At 45.0% G+C, this 14617-nt stretch overlaps 1 pseudogene across 1 annotated transcript; it reads right to left on the minus strand.

The window, feature by feature from the left end:
- Nucleotides 1-9543: 9543 nt before the first annotated feature.
- Nucleotides 9544-14167, minus strand: LOC125391873 (cytosolic iron-sulfur assembly component 2A pseudogene; annotated as a pseudogene). The gene is made up of 3 exons (XR_015001384.2): nt 14040-14167; nt 12516-12650; nt 9544-11789 (listed from the first exon to the last, which is right to left on the minus strand). The product of XR_015001384.2 is annotated as a cytosolic iron-sulfur assembly component 2A pseudogene (transcript).
- Between the last annotated feature and the right edge of the window lie 450 nt (nt 14168-14617).

The following is a 14617-nucleotide window of genomic DNA, read 5'->3' on the forward strand; positions in this document are numbered from 1 at the left end:
GTCTACTGAGGGAAGTCAGGGCAGGAACCTGGAATGGGGAAGCCGTAAAGGAATGTTGTTTTCTGGCTTGCTCCCCATGGCTTACTTGGTCAGCTTTCTTATGCCATCCAGAACCACCTGCTTACGAATGGCACTGCCCACAGTGAGTTTGGCCCATGCAGATTAACCATTAATCATGAAAATGTACTATAGACTTGCCTGCAGATAAACCTTATGGAGGTATTTGGTCAATTGATAATCCCTCTTCCCAAATGACTTTAGCTTGTGCCAGACTGACATAAGACTAACTGACACAACTGACCTTGTGTCAACCTGACAAAGACCACATAACTATTCAGCCATAAACTTTTCTTTCTTGTTTATCCCCCAAGATCTCATATTTATATCACCATCACTATATAAAACATCCCAACTTTTAAAAGTCCCACACTCCCTAACTATGCAAACACTTTAAAAGTACCTTTAAACAAAAGTCTCTTTAAACAATCCAGAGTCTCTTTAAAAGTTCAAAGACCCTCTAAAATTCCAAAATCTATTAACTGTAGGTGCCTATAAAATAAGAAATAAGCTATATTTTCTTATGCCAAGAGGGAAGAATGGGACACAGTCACAATCAGAATAAAACAAAACCAGAGTCCAACAGGGTAAAGTTCAGTCTCAGTCAGCTGGGACTCGTGATCTTCTGGGCTCCACAGGACCAAGGCAGGTCTACTTCTCTGTCTCTACCATTCCTAGCACATGTAACTTGTCTCACGGGATCAGGCTGGCTCCCCTTCACACCTGCTTCCATCCATGATGATCATCCCATGGTACTGGCATCTTCAAAATTCTGGGGTCTCTGCTGTACCTGGACTGCACCTTCACCAAAGCCTCTCCTGGGCACTCTTCAGGGACTCTATAACCACAGATGTGGTGCCAAACTTTAACTTTCTCTGTAAACCCTTCACTTTTGTAGAATAATCTTTTTGTATACTTTGAAGATGTGTCACTCTGATTGGTTTAATAAATAGCTGAACAGCCAATAGTTAGGCAGAATTTTTCAGGCACATGGAATGCTGGGAAGAAGAAGACTGAGTTGCCAGCACACAAGAGAGAATGGTCATGCATGAAACGAGGTAAAAGCCACGAGTCATGAAGAGATGAATAGAAATGGGTTAATATGTTACAACAGCTAGTTAGGAACAAGCTTAAATTAAGCTATCAGTCAAACTTTCATAATAAATGACAAGTCTCCATGTCATGAATTGAGAGGTGACTAGTGGGACAGATAAATCTGCCTACAGTTCAACCCTGGGACTTGTACACAACTAAGGCTACACCTTCAGCAATAGATTTTCCTGACCTCTCATGCTGTCAATTCTCAGTCCGTGATTCCTTCATGTTTTCAAAACAAGCACTGAGGTGGTTACAAAAACAAGTACCTGGAAGACTTATATGCATTAATAAATTCAGCTCTCAGCACGAGGCACAAGCCAGTCCTCTGTAGTATTCATTGCTCTCAGCATGTTTATCTTCCAAGCTCCCACAGAAAAGCCAGCTGGGTTCTGAGAACTCAATGGCTTTTCCAGCCCAAAGTTCAAACGTTACCCTGATCCTCCCAAGAACTATCAGGACAGGTCTATCAAAGAAATATCCCATGGGCCTGGGATCAACTTTTGTCTTAGTGGTTCTATTGCTGTAGTAAAACACCATGACCAAAAGCAACTTATAGATGAGAGGATTATTTCGGCTTCAGTGTCCTAGGTTGATGAACCATGTTGCTGTGGGCCCCAAACTCAGAAATATACAGTCAGCACAAATTGTATTTAATAGGTCATTTATTTAAATGGATGCAAATTTGGGTGTGTATGGATGTGGGGTAAGTCTTGAAGGGGCTGGGGAAGATGAGGGATAAATGTGATCTAAATATATTAGATGAGTTTCTCAATGAATTGATAAAATGCTATATTACACATATTCAAAGAAATAGAATAGTTTATTTAATTTTAAATGATATCTACCTGTGTGTCTACATGTTGATATATGCCCATGAGCGTAGGTGATGACAGAGAGCACAAGAGGGCCCTAGATCCGGAGTTGTGAGTCACCTAACGGAAGTAATAGGAGTTGAACTCAGGCCTTCTGCAAGAACAGAACATGCTTTTCTTTGCTGACCTGTCTTTCTAGCCCCTACTAGAATTCTGTCAGACAAAATGAAGGATAAAGAAACCTGAGAATTTAAGATTTGTTGCTATCTCATTGTTGGTTATAAGCTTTAACCTTAACTGGCTGAGCCATCTCTCCAACTCAAAAGGTTTACTTTTTATTTCAAGTGCATGTATGAACACCTGAGGATGTGCATGTGTACCTCTTACATGTAGGTGCCCACACAAATCAGAAAGAGTTGGATTCCTCAGAGCTGGAGTTTTAGACAGTTATGAACTACCATGTGGGTGCTGGGAACAAAACCGGGTCCTCTGGAAGAGAAGTAAGTGCTCTTAACCACTGAGCCACCGCTCTAGGCCCTCTCTCTCTCTCTCTCTCTCTCTCTCTCTCTCTCTCTCTCTCTCTCTCTCTTTAATAATTAGCTGCTCTATACTGAATTCCGTACATCTCTGAAATGCTGTCTAATAATCATTCACTCATTCATCTAACCAACATTGTCCAAAACAAGAAATCTCCATGTACCAGGTACTTCACTAGATCCTGGGGCACAGAAGTATAAGTTGACCCTACCCACGTATATCTTACCATCATTGATTTTATGATAATATTCTGAGCCAGGAGTGCTGTTCAGTGCTAGAGCACTTGCTTGGCATACATGTGGCCTGGGTTTCACCTGCAGCACTGCCAGAAACGGGGAGGGATCATGACATCTGCTATCATATGAAGCATGCAGAGACTGACCGGTGGGGAAAGAGAATTCAGAGTGGACACGCAGCCTGGGAGGTGAATTGTGGGTAAACAACTGACCTCAGGATGGAGGGGAAAACATTGTGCAGAAATTAGACCATCTTTCACGCATCTGGTCAGTGTTCAGTGAGAAGCAGAATGCCCCAGACATTGCAGGAGCAGGATTCATAGAAACAGAAAAACTTCCTGGCTCGTGAGTCCTTACACTTTAGGTGGGAACCAGACAGGCAGCAGAAACAAGTGATTACCAAGTGTGGTGTGATGGGAAAGTGCTGAGGCTGGGAGCAAGGAGTGTTGCTCTTAGAACATCTCAGGCTCCTTGCTGCAGCGTCGTCGCTAGGATCTGAAGGACAAGAAGGCACTGGCTGTGAGGAAGGGCAGGAAAGCCTCTGCACTGTCACCATCATAAAATGCCCGAGACAGCTGACTTTACCAGGCAAAGGAAGGTCTTGGGGTTTCAAAGCTGTGGAGCGTCATAATCATAACAGTATATATAGTCCGTGCTGTGTGGGGAAGGCCATCCCTGGGCTGCATCAAAGGCAAGAGTGTGTAAAGGAGCAAGATGACATCTCCAGTCACAAGACAGGGAGAGGGGAGGGACCACATTTACTTTTTTTCTGATGACCCTCTTGCAAGAGTTCATAGAGGTGGGTAAGGACTACCTCAAGCCCTTAGTGACCTGAAGGGTCTTCAAGTAGGCTTCACCTCTTAAAGTTACACCCTTCCAACACTGCCATTGTGTGGACTAAGTCTCTTAACACATGGGATTCTATGAGGGATACTCAAACCATGAAGACTGCTTCAAAGAGAGGAACCTGGATCTGCAAAGCCCTTGAAGCCGAAAGCAGCCAGTTTCAAGAACTGCAAAAAGATGGATGTTTCTAGCGCCAGGTAATTAAGACAAGGAGACAATGCAATGTGTTTTTAGTGGAAAAAAAATGGGACTAGCACATTCAGGTTTTGGAGAGCCAAAGTAAAAAGTACATGATAAACAAGGAAAAGAAGGGTGAAGATAGAGGAATGTAAGGTCATTGGGCAGTTGGGGGAATTGGTGTGTGAAATGGTGACCAAAGTGGTCACACATTACCCATTCCCAGTGTGAGCTAGCTACCTGGAAGCCTTGGTCATTCCCAACCTACTAATAAGCCTGGCCTATTTAGGCCAACCCTGTCTAAAGTGACCCTGGTTCATTTGGACAATGGTCATTTGGACCATTCTAATCAGCTCCCCGCCGCAAAATTTAAGAGGATATATTGCAGACAGCAGCTCACCCAGGGGGTACCGAGCTGGGTGAAAGCAAATTCTTCTGTTCTTACAGTATAAATAGAAATTCAAGACTTGAGAACAGTGAGGACTGTTGGCCAGCGGGAGACAGGCACACGGCCAATGGTTCATGTTTGGATGACAGGAGAAGAAAGGCTAAAATGCAAGTGGAAAACAAGAACTCTCTCTTCAAACAGCTGGGAAACACCCTCTGCTTCCCTTCGCTTCCCAGCTGGGCAGGGCAGCAGCAACGGGACAAGAGGTCAGGAGGAAGCATTCAATCCTGCACGCCCTGCCTGCTACCAGGAGACCTGTTGGGGTGCATGCCACCAGGCCGGATGCCGGAAACGGGAGACACAGAGGATATGGTGCCCAGTCCCCATCGATGCCAGGGCCTGCCCTGAAGAATGGATGTCAGCAAACAGAAAGCCATTCATTCCCTGCAGTAGCACAGTTCCCATGGCAACCAACAATTTTCCCTGCAGCTCCACATCCCCTTCTTTTTCTTCTAACAAACTTTCCATTTGGATCCAGTCTACACTTGGACGAAATGTAGGTTGGTAATAGGTGCTGAGAAGGGGGGTGGAGATAGAAGTGGGTATTCAAGAATGTGAAGAAGGAACCTGGTTTTCACAGACTCTGAGAAGTGAAGTCCAGAGAGTGTCTCAGTGAAATCTATAATCTGGCTGTGGGGGTTTGGGTTTGATTTTTGAGTCTTTCTTTCTGTCCAGTTCTGATATTTGTCCAAGACTCTCATAGCCAAAGAGGCAAATGCTTCTGGTCTCTTGTCCTTCCTGGCCCTTCTCTAGTCATCATTCTTCATGTTTGGGTGGCACACTACCCTGTCCCATACTCTTCCCAAGTCACTTAATGGCCCTTCTCCCACATCAGAGCTGGCTCCAGTCCCTCTGCCCTTCCAGTGTCTAGCTGTTAAAGGGAGGGAACAGCACCCTGGGAATGCATGATGATTCCTGGTCCTGTCTCCAGGATTTGTTGTCGTTAAGCCTTGAGTGAGTTACAAAATCTGTTTATTTCACAACCACACTAGTCCACGCAGATTCGGACAGATGCTGCATCTGTTACTTCCACAGTGACCAAAATACCCTAGTAAACAACTTGGAGGGAGAAAGATTTGTTCAAGGGCATGGTGTCAGAGTTTTTGAAACTCTCTGGCAAGGAAGGTGCGATGGGGCAGTGTGCTCATGTGCTAAGAGGAACTATGCTAGTTAATAGTCAGCTGGACAGACTCTAGAATCACCGGGGGCGGGGGGGGGCTGCACACACCTGTGGAAGATTATCTCGATTGCATCAACTGAAAGGAGAGGACCTGCCCACCGTGGGTGGCATCATCCCCTGCAGAAGTGGAGTCTGTGAGCGGAACAGCGGCGGATGTCCATCACTCTCTGCTCCTGTGTTATGGCTGTGACATGACTGGCTGCTTCAAGTTCCAATGGCCTTGACTTCCCTCCCATAACAGACTGCACACTTGATCTGTGAGCTGAAGTAAGCCCTTCCTCTCTTGAGTTGTTTTTGATTTGGGTATTTGCCACATCAAGAGAAAAAGAAGCCAAGAGAGCCAAGAAGCAGAGAAAACGAGCGAAGGGCTAGGGGAAGATCCTTCCAGTGACACATGTCCTCCAGTTTGTCTCCAGTTCCCCATTTTCCCAGGATCTCCCAAAACAGCAGCACCAGTTGGTGACTAAGCTTTTAACACACTTGCCTATGGGGAATATTTCTTCTCCAAACACGGCAGATGGCGAACACACTAGGAAAACACCATTGGGGCTTACCTAGCTCTGAATAAGCTACGGAATACGCAGACTTCCAAGGGGAGGTGGCTGAGATTCCAGCTGGGTTATCACCAGTGACACTGGACAACTGGCCGTCTTGGGGGGGGTTCTTTTCCAGCCCCAAAGATGTATTCCTCTCAAGTGCTTCAGAACTGGCAGGTACCCTTCCGTCTTCTTTGACTGACACCGCAATGTTCCATAAGGAGGAGTTTCCAGCTGCTTTTCCCAGGGAAGTATAGGCTCTTCCTTCTTCCAGGATGACTACAAACAGTGAAAGGTGCGCCATGTTTGCCTCATGGTCACATTGCTTGTCGCTTATGACTCTGAACAAAGTGAGATTCAGGCAAAGACAGAAGAAATGGAGCAGAAAGCGAGCAGAAATGAGACTGACAAGAGACCGAGAGGAATGCCCCCATGCTGAGTGTGAAGTCGGGTCTCATGATCCTGCCTGTTCTTCCTCGTGGGGACTACAGCTGGAATGGGGCAGTCTCTGTGTACAGCGAAGCCTTTGACCCCAAACCTCATCTGATGTTGTTGCCCAATTAATAGCAAAGGATTTAAGAAAGAATGTTTTGATCTTCAAATAAATCGGGGGTGGGTACGACAGTCCAGGCCTGTGAGTCAATCACTCTGGAGGTCAAGGCAAAAGAATATCAGGCGTTTGCGCTTAGCCTGGGTCATACAGCAAGACCTTGTCTAAAAAAATAATAAAGCTTCTGTGGGGAAATGTGCCATTACCACATATTAAAATTAATTCAGATCTGGGCTGAGGAGATGGCTTATTGGGTAAGGAGCTCACTTAAGGACCTGAGCCTTCATCCCTAGCGACCAAAGAAAAAAGGCAGCATGTGGTGGTGATTGGCAGAGGCAGAAAGATACTGTGGTTGTGTTGGCCAAGCAGTGAAGCCAACTGATGAGCTCCAGGCTCTATGGGAGACCCTATCAATGAATGGATGAATGAATGAATGAATGAATGAGTAAATAAACAACAGTAAACAAGCAAGCAAATCTGGGGAGTAATACATAACTACAGCTGACATCGACCCTGACCTCTGACCTCTGCAAAGCTCTTGAACACACACACACACAGAACAACAACAAAGTTCACACAGAGTCTCCTAAGTAGACCATCACCCACTCAGTGTGCATATGTTGAAAAACTAAGCACCTACTTTTATAAGACTCTGCATAGATTCCTAGGTTGTTTTGATCCATCATAATTTCCGGCATGGCACTAGGCATTTAGTAGCTATTCGGGCGATCAGTGATAATCAGAGGATTTTAAAAGGGAGTTTTTGGTTATTTTTAATGTCAAGAGCTTTCTTCAGGCTAGCTGACTAAACGCGTTCTGCGCCTGTGACACAGAGACAAAGAAAAGTTTCTACAGTGTTCCCCGGTGTAGCCCCAAGGAGCTCACCATCTAATAACGCTCCTTCGGGCTTTTACAAGACTGAGATGACCACTGATTGGGTTTTCAGGCTTCTGGGTTGAAGAGCTAAGTGAATTGATTCAGTGTGGAAGGAGCTCTGCAGAGCAGGCTCTGGACTTGAGCCCCTAAGCTGGAACCATGCTTCTGTTAACTATGTAGGGTTTTTTCTATTTTTTTATTGAATTTTATTGAGCTCTACATTTTTCTCTGTTTCCCTCCCTGCCTTTCCCCTCCTCGCTTCAACCCTCCCCCAAGATCCCCATGCTCCCAATTTACTCAGGAGATCTTGTCTTTTTCTACTTTCTACTTCCCATGTAGATTAGATATATGTAAGTCTCTCTTAGTGTCCTCATTGTTGTCTAAATTCTCTGGGATTGTGGTTTGTAGGCTGGTTTTCTTTGCTTCATGTTTTAAAATGACCTATGAGTGAGTACATGTGATAATTGTCTTTCTGTGTCTGGGTTACCTCACTCAAAATAATGTTTTCTAGCTCCATCCATTTTCCTGCAAAATTCAAGCTGTCATTATTTTTTCTGCTATGTAGTACTCCATTGTGTATATCTACCACATTTTCCTTATTGATTCTTTGGTCGAGGGGCATTTAGGTTGTTTCCAGGTTCTGGCTATGACAAACAAAGCTGCTATGAACATAGTTGAGAATTGTCCTTGTGGCATGATTGAGCATCCTTTGGATATATACCCAAAAGTAGTATTACTGGGTCTTGAGGAAGGTTGTTTCCTAATTTTCTGAAAAATGGCCACACTAACATCCAAAGGGGCTGTACCAGCTTGCATTACCACCAGCAATGCAGAAGTGTTCCCTTTTCCCTGCAACCTCTCCAGCATAAGTTGTCATCAGTTTTTTTGATCTTGGCCATTTTTACAGGTGCAAGATGGAATCACAGAGTTGTTTTGATTTGCATTTACAAAGTCCTCATCCTGCCCTCGTTTATACAGTGAGGATAACATAGAACCTGCTATAGAGGTGCCCTGAGACCCAAATGAGACAATGCACGCAAAGCCTCCAAGAAGAACTCAACCCCCAATGTGGATACAATTACATTACTGGGTAGTGAGAAGAGCTGGATTGATCCACAGCCCCACAGCCACACTCAGATGAGCTTCCCTCTCTCAGAACATAAATTCTATCCATGTCCCTCGCGCAGGCAGTTTTTAACAGCTGAATTTGTCACTAAATCATCAGGTATGACAGAAGATACCTAAGTAGAGTCCTTCTCTCTGTCTTATTTGGAACATCCCATTCTGTATTATCACCTACTTCGCTGACTCCCCATTCCTCTCGGCCCCCTAGAACCTGAATAGTGAGGGAAAAGAATAGGTTGTAGCAAATGCCTGTCATAAAATCGCAGTTAGGATCCATTACAGAACAAGGGAATAGCTTCAAATGGTTAAACAAAGGCACCACACAGACATGTTCGTGCAGCCCTGAGAAAGAGGAACCAACTTGTCTTCAAGGGATTCCAGGTCCCACACTGGGGCCTATAAGCTAAAAGCCTCAGCAGGTTTTGAAGTTTGCATCTTAGAGGGAGAATAAAAAAAAAACAAAACTAAACAACCTTGTTTTAACTTTTTAAAACTTCCAGCACTGGCAAAAGGAAGTCACCAAAGTCAATTACCAGATTGTTTTAGCTGTGGGATTTTAGATCGTCCCTCACCAGCTCTTTTGGGGACAATAATAACTTCCTAGCATTCTTCCCACCCGCTGGCATAAAATGAGTAATACATATTTTCCAGAGAGAAAAGGGGGGTATTTTTAAAAGGATACTTGAGTGCATACATGTTAGGTGCAATTCTGATTCATGCCATAGCACGGAGAAACCTGGAGGGGGCAGCACCGAGGAAAAAAGTCAGTCTCAAAAAGCACAGGCTGTTTGATTTCACTGACATGAAGTCCCTCTGAGGTCAGATTCACAGAAACAGAAGTAGCATGGATATTGCCGGGCTTGTGGGGAGGAAGAATAGGCAGTTCCTGTTTAGGAAGTATTGAGTGGTGTTGGAAAAATTGAAAAGGTCCTGGAGATGGTTGCCCACCAGCTTGATTGCACTTGAGACCACTGAGCTGAGCATTTAAAGAGGGTTGAAGCAGCAGTTGTATTTCCTTTCCACATGTGTCTCATCAGAGAAAAGAAGGTTTAGATCCAGTCATGGTTTATACTTAGGGTTTTTATTCCCCTGCGTCTCTTCTTCACCCATACAGTGAACAGCCTTCTTCTACAACATGGCAGCCACAGATTGTTGGATTGGAACACTGGGGGTGTTTAAGGTGGACAACACAGTAGAGCATGCATGCCCGTTCCTCTTTTTTTTCCCTTTTAGAATCACCTGTTGTACTTACTTTAGAATTTAAATTGAATACATTTGGACAAAGTCGGTATTGGACATGAAAAGTGGTTATAACAGAATGGGCATCAGAAAAAGAGTAAAGTCACACTCATAATAACTAGGAAGTATTTTTCTATCTGATCACCTGTGTTGGAATCCTGAGAATGCTATTCATTGAACACAGTTTCTACCTTGTGCCTGAAATTAACTCAGAACGAATCCTTAAAAAAAACAAAATGCGGTGATTTCACCTACATAATAAACACAAGTTGCCTCAATCTTACCAAAGGTTTTGAACAAATACATCAAACAATTACAGGTCAGTGGCTCTTAAGACAGAGCAGTGAGGCTCAGGGACACAGCGTTTCACACTTCCGGTAGGTTAGGGTTTTCCGTGGTAGACACCACTCCCTCTTTGTCATTTACTTATTTGTCGATGTCTTCTGTCCAGTGAGTTCCTTCAGAAATGGAGATTTCCGATTTGTATTTGTATTGTATAAAACTCAAGTTTTACGCTTAAGCACAGCCTAATAAGAACTGCCAAAGAACTGTTGCCTGAATTTAAGAATAGCAAGACATCTCCATTTGTGTCCTGAACCCATACAACTCTGTGATCACTTCCACTTTTTCTAAAGTATTGGGCTTCTCTGAGTCTAGCACTTTCTCTTCCATGCTTTGGGGCTGCTGCGCAGTGCCTGCTCAGAGAGGCCTCACAGCCACAGGATCGTGCCCAGCATCCAGGAGAGCAGCCTAGACACAGGCTCCATCTCCACACTCTGCCATTATTGGCAACTCTCTCAACTGAGCCACTCTCTTTCCTTTAACTGGTCTTTGGATTCATCAACTTCATGGTCTTTAAATAAACCCAGACATCTGTTAAGGTCTAGGGAAGCCTGCATGTCCTGTTTATGCAATTAGACTGTTTTTAATTGGTAAAATGGTCCAAATGGTAACTTTGATGTTGCGTGCTGTAGCGCCTGCACTATGGGACAGTATGCAAACCAGGAACCAAGCTGGAGACTTAAAAACATATGCACACAGAGACAGGGACACGGGGACATGGGTCATCCTTGATATAAGAGTACCAAGAATGCCCCCTTTATTGTGCTCAGGGGCAGCTTATACAGGGCTCTGGCCATTCCCCAGCTCTCGGGATCTTTCAGCGGCAGACCCGTCAGAACCCACTCCCCTGCCATCAGGGTCTCGTGATCAGAGCAGCTGCAGGCTGCTTAGAGCAGAGGAAAACAAGTTGTTTACAAGAAATTCCAGGGTCTGGTGGTCCGTAGTCCCCAACAGTGCAATTAAGAAAAATCTGAAGTATCCAGGAAAGGGGAGCAAAGCAGTGGATGAAGTTTCTCTTCCTCTTTGCACAGGCTGCTCTGCTCTGGGGCCATAGCAGGCTGATGGCCCTTTCTGTGCATATAAACAGACTTTACAATAAGTATTTTTCATCCGAGCTTTGGGGCATCTGCTTTGACTTTCCAGTTTGCTTTATTAATCACACTATCAGAAAGCAGCTCCTCTTGAAGATTCCCAAAGGAAGGGGGAAGAACCAAAGGAAGGGCAGGCGACTAAACAACCATGCCTTTTCCTGGGTACCATTCAGAGTTACTTTCTAAGAGATAGATGGGTTTTCCGAGTCAACGGGTTTATGCTGCAGCTGAAAATCTTGCTGTCAAAGTATCTCAAGCACCAACATGCCTGCCATTTCCCAAAGATGGTTTTTAAAGATACTGACATGGAATTCCAATTTTATTCGTAGTGACTTTTGGCTATTTTTTAAGACAGGGTCTCACTATGCAGGCTCTCCCAGTCTGCTGTGGAACCTGGGGTCGTCTTGCCTTGATCTGCTGAGCACTAGGCTCACGGTGTGTGCCACCACACCGTACTCACACTACTTCGAGTGCAGCTCACAGAAAGAAACCGTCTTTTATACCACAATACCGTGCACGCTTTCATGTTGATGAATTCATAGAATAGAAGCAACAGATGGTATTTCGCTCAGACATGCTTGTTCCAGTCATGTATATGCACCTCTTCTTTCTTGCCTCCTTTTCTTACTCCGGTTCTACCTTCAAGACGATAGTTAGAGGTTAGGTGTGGTGGTACACATCTTTTATGCCCGTACTCCGGAGGCAGAAGCAGGCGGATCTCTGGATCTCTGTGAGTTCAAGGCCAGCCTGGCCTACATGGTGAGTTCCAGGTCATCTAGAGCTGCGTAGTGAGACTGACTCAAAAAATGGTCCATTAGATGTGTGCCAAGACCCCCTAATAGGTCTTACCATGAAGTCTACAATGACTGTAGTGTTTCTGATGCCCAGTTACTGGGCTAAAACCTAAATCATTCATCCGGGGAACTGTCCTCCGGTACAAGAGTCCTTCTGCAAGAGTAAGAGGGTCCAGGTAGATCGGTTTCTCACAGCCTCAGAGGGAAAGGGCCGGATGTGACAACACAGAAAGGGATTGGGAGCCGTGTGGAAGAGCCTCAAGCCACGGGCAAAGCTCAGATCACATGTTTGCTCCTCAGTAGAAGTGAGGAACCCGATGTCAGCAAAGTTTGCCCTTCTTGGACATCACTGGAAAAAAATAATCAACTCAAACCCAATTTGGGCAATTAGGAGAAGAGGCAAAACTAGGAACCTCTGAGGTCCTGGTGAACATTTCTGCAAGGGGAGGGATCTGGATTTGTAACCACTTTCAGGAGAGAAACATCAGGAAATGTTTATGCTCACACAAGCCCTTACCTGTACTTGCCAGAGCCCGCCTGGCCGGTGGTGGGTGGTCTCACAATAACTTACCTTTTCTTGCTCTGTTGTCCCAGAAGCTGGAAAAGAAACTGCTGGAACCAGTTGTCTGCTTTCTTGGCTATTGTTTTCTTTGCGTCTATCACAGAGGTCTGAAGGAAGATGCCCTCTTGGAGCCTGTGCTCACAGCTGTCCGTGGTCAAAGCCAGGATGAAAGGGACCAACAACCACCGAGATCAGTCATGGAGGGAAGCCCACACATCACAGTGACAAATCCCATGCACCGTCAAAACACCAGTGTCTTTCTGTAGCTCGTGCTGAGATAATTGCATTTTCCAGGGTTCAGAAACCAAACTAAGAATCCACTTTCAAAGCAAAACAATGCCTGTCTGTGCAGACTTCAGGGCACTCCCTAATGTGATGTAGCTGTTAAGAGATTCATTCAACATGCTTATCTAAGGCATCCTCGCCCCTTTAAGGCAAGGTTTCTCATGCGCCACTCCTCACCTCTCACAGATTAATCTAATGACAAGAAGGTGTGGCTCTCTCTCTTGTACCTCATGCAGGTACTCGTGTAATAACGAGATTGTTGTTTCAGAATAAATAAGGAAATCGCCACCACTGGGAACCATGGGTGCCAAACAGAACAGGTTACAATTGCCTTGAATTAAAAGACAGCATATTAGTCTAGGGGTCAGGTTTAAATATCACTTTTTCTAAAGTTCCCTCAGCATATCCCAAGCTGAGGACAGTCTTTATTCCCAAGATCACCTCCTTCAAATAACTCCATGCATTAGCGCCTTTTCTATTGCTATGATGGAACGTTATGACCAGTGCAACCTACAGAAGGCAGGGATCATTTGCCACAAATGGTTCCGGAAGGATATGGGTCCATCCCCATCATGGTGGGGAAACAGGGCAGCAGGCAGACCTGAGAGTTGGAGCAGATGCTGAGAGCTCACAAACAGGAAGTAGAGAGAGTGCCTTGGCAACCTCACATGACTTTTGAATCCTCAAGTCTGTCTTAGGGACACACTCCCTCCAACAAATCCACACCTCCTAAGCATCCCGTTGCAGAGCTACCAACTGGGGACCAAGTGTTCAAATGCCTGCGTCTTATGGGGCATTCACACCACAACACTTCACTTCTGAGATTCAGCAAACAGAGTCTCCTCCCCCTAGAGGGCAACCGTTCAAGTCTCTGTATTTTATCATGTGGATAACATTCTGTGTTTCTGAGCACACTGACTTTACGTCACCCACTTCTTCACTAGCAGATGGGGTTGTACTCTAACTGCCGGCTCACTGATAACAGTTTCTACCTTGTGAACATTCCTCAGACAACAGGAGAACCAAGCTAAAGATAGCCTCCTAATCACCCGAGTCAGACTTTAACTAGAATGGTGAAATGTAAGTTTCTGAAAAGCAGTCGTATCATGTGAATGAGACTTTGCTGAATTTTCTAAGAAACCTCCTGTGATTTGGCAACACAAGTTAGCAATGGCAGTTTCACCTGCCTGGAATTAAAACCTCCCCTTCCAGCAGCCTTAAATAGCATGGACGTGCTGTCTTACTTACCCTGAAGTCGAGGGACAGTATAGGTTCCAGGAAAGATATGGTTCAGGGAAACTCTGTTATATTCCCAAGGACACAGGTCTCTCTGCTTTCCATTCTGTAACATGAAAAGGCTTGCTTGTTTGTAGGGGTTTTCTGTCAAATCACACAAAGATCTCTATAAGTTATAATGCTGATTGGCCCGTTAGGTCAGGCTTCTTACTGGCTAACTCTCACATCTTGATTAACCCATTATTCTGATCTATGGTAGCCATGTGGCTCAGTACCTTTTTCAGTGGGGCAGATCACATCCTGCTGCTTCGGTGATCTGGGCAGCAGTGGGAGGAATCAACTTCCTCCTCCCCAAAATTCTCCTGCTCTCCTCGCATCATTTCCACTTCCTCTCTGGTTTTCCCGCCTACGCCTCCTGCCTGACCAATCAGCGTTTATTTAAAACATGATTGACAGAATACAGACAATTCTCCCACACCACTATTCTGCTACCCTCAGTTCCAGCTTCAAGGGAAGGCTCCTTCTCTTCCAGGCACTAAGATTCACACCACTCATCTCAAGCCACACATTTCATGTTCACCTCTAGAAGG

This window comes from Myodes glareolus, chromosome 5 (genome assembly GCF_982192425.1).
Source record: "Myodes glareolus chromosome 5, mMyoGla1.1, whole genome shotgun sequence".
Taxonomy (NCBI): Eukaryota; Metazoa; Chordata; class Mammalia; order Rodentia; family Cricetidae; genus Myodes; species Myodes glareolus.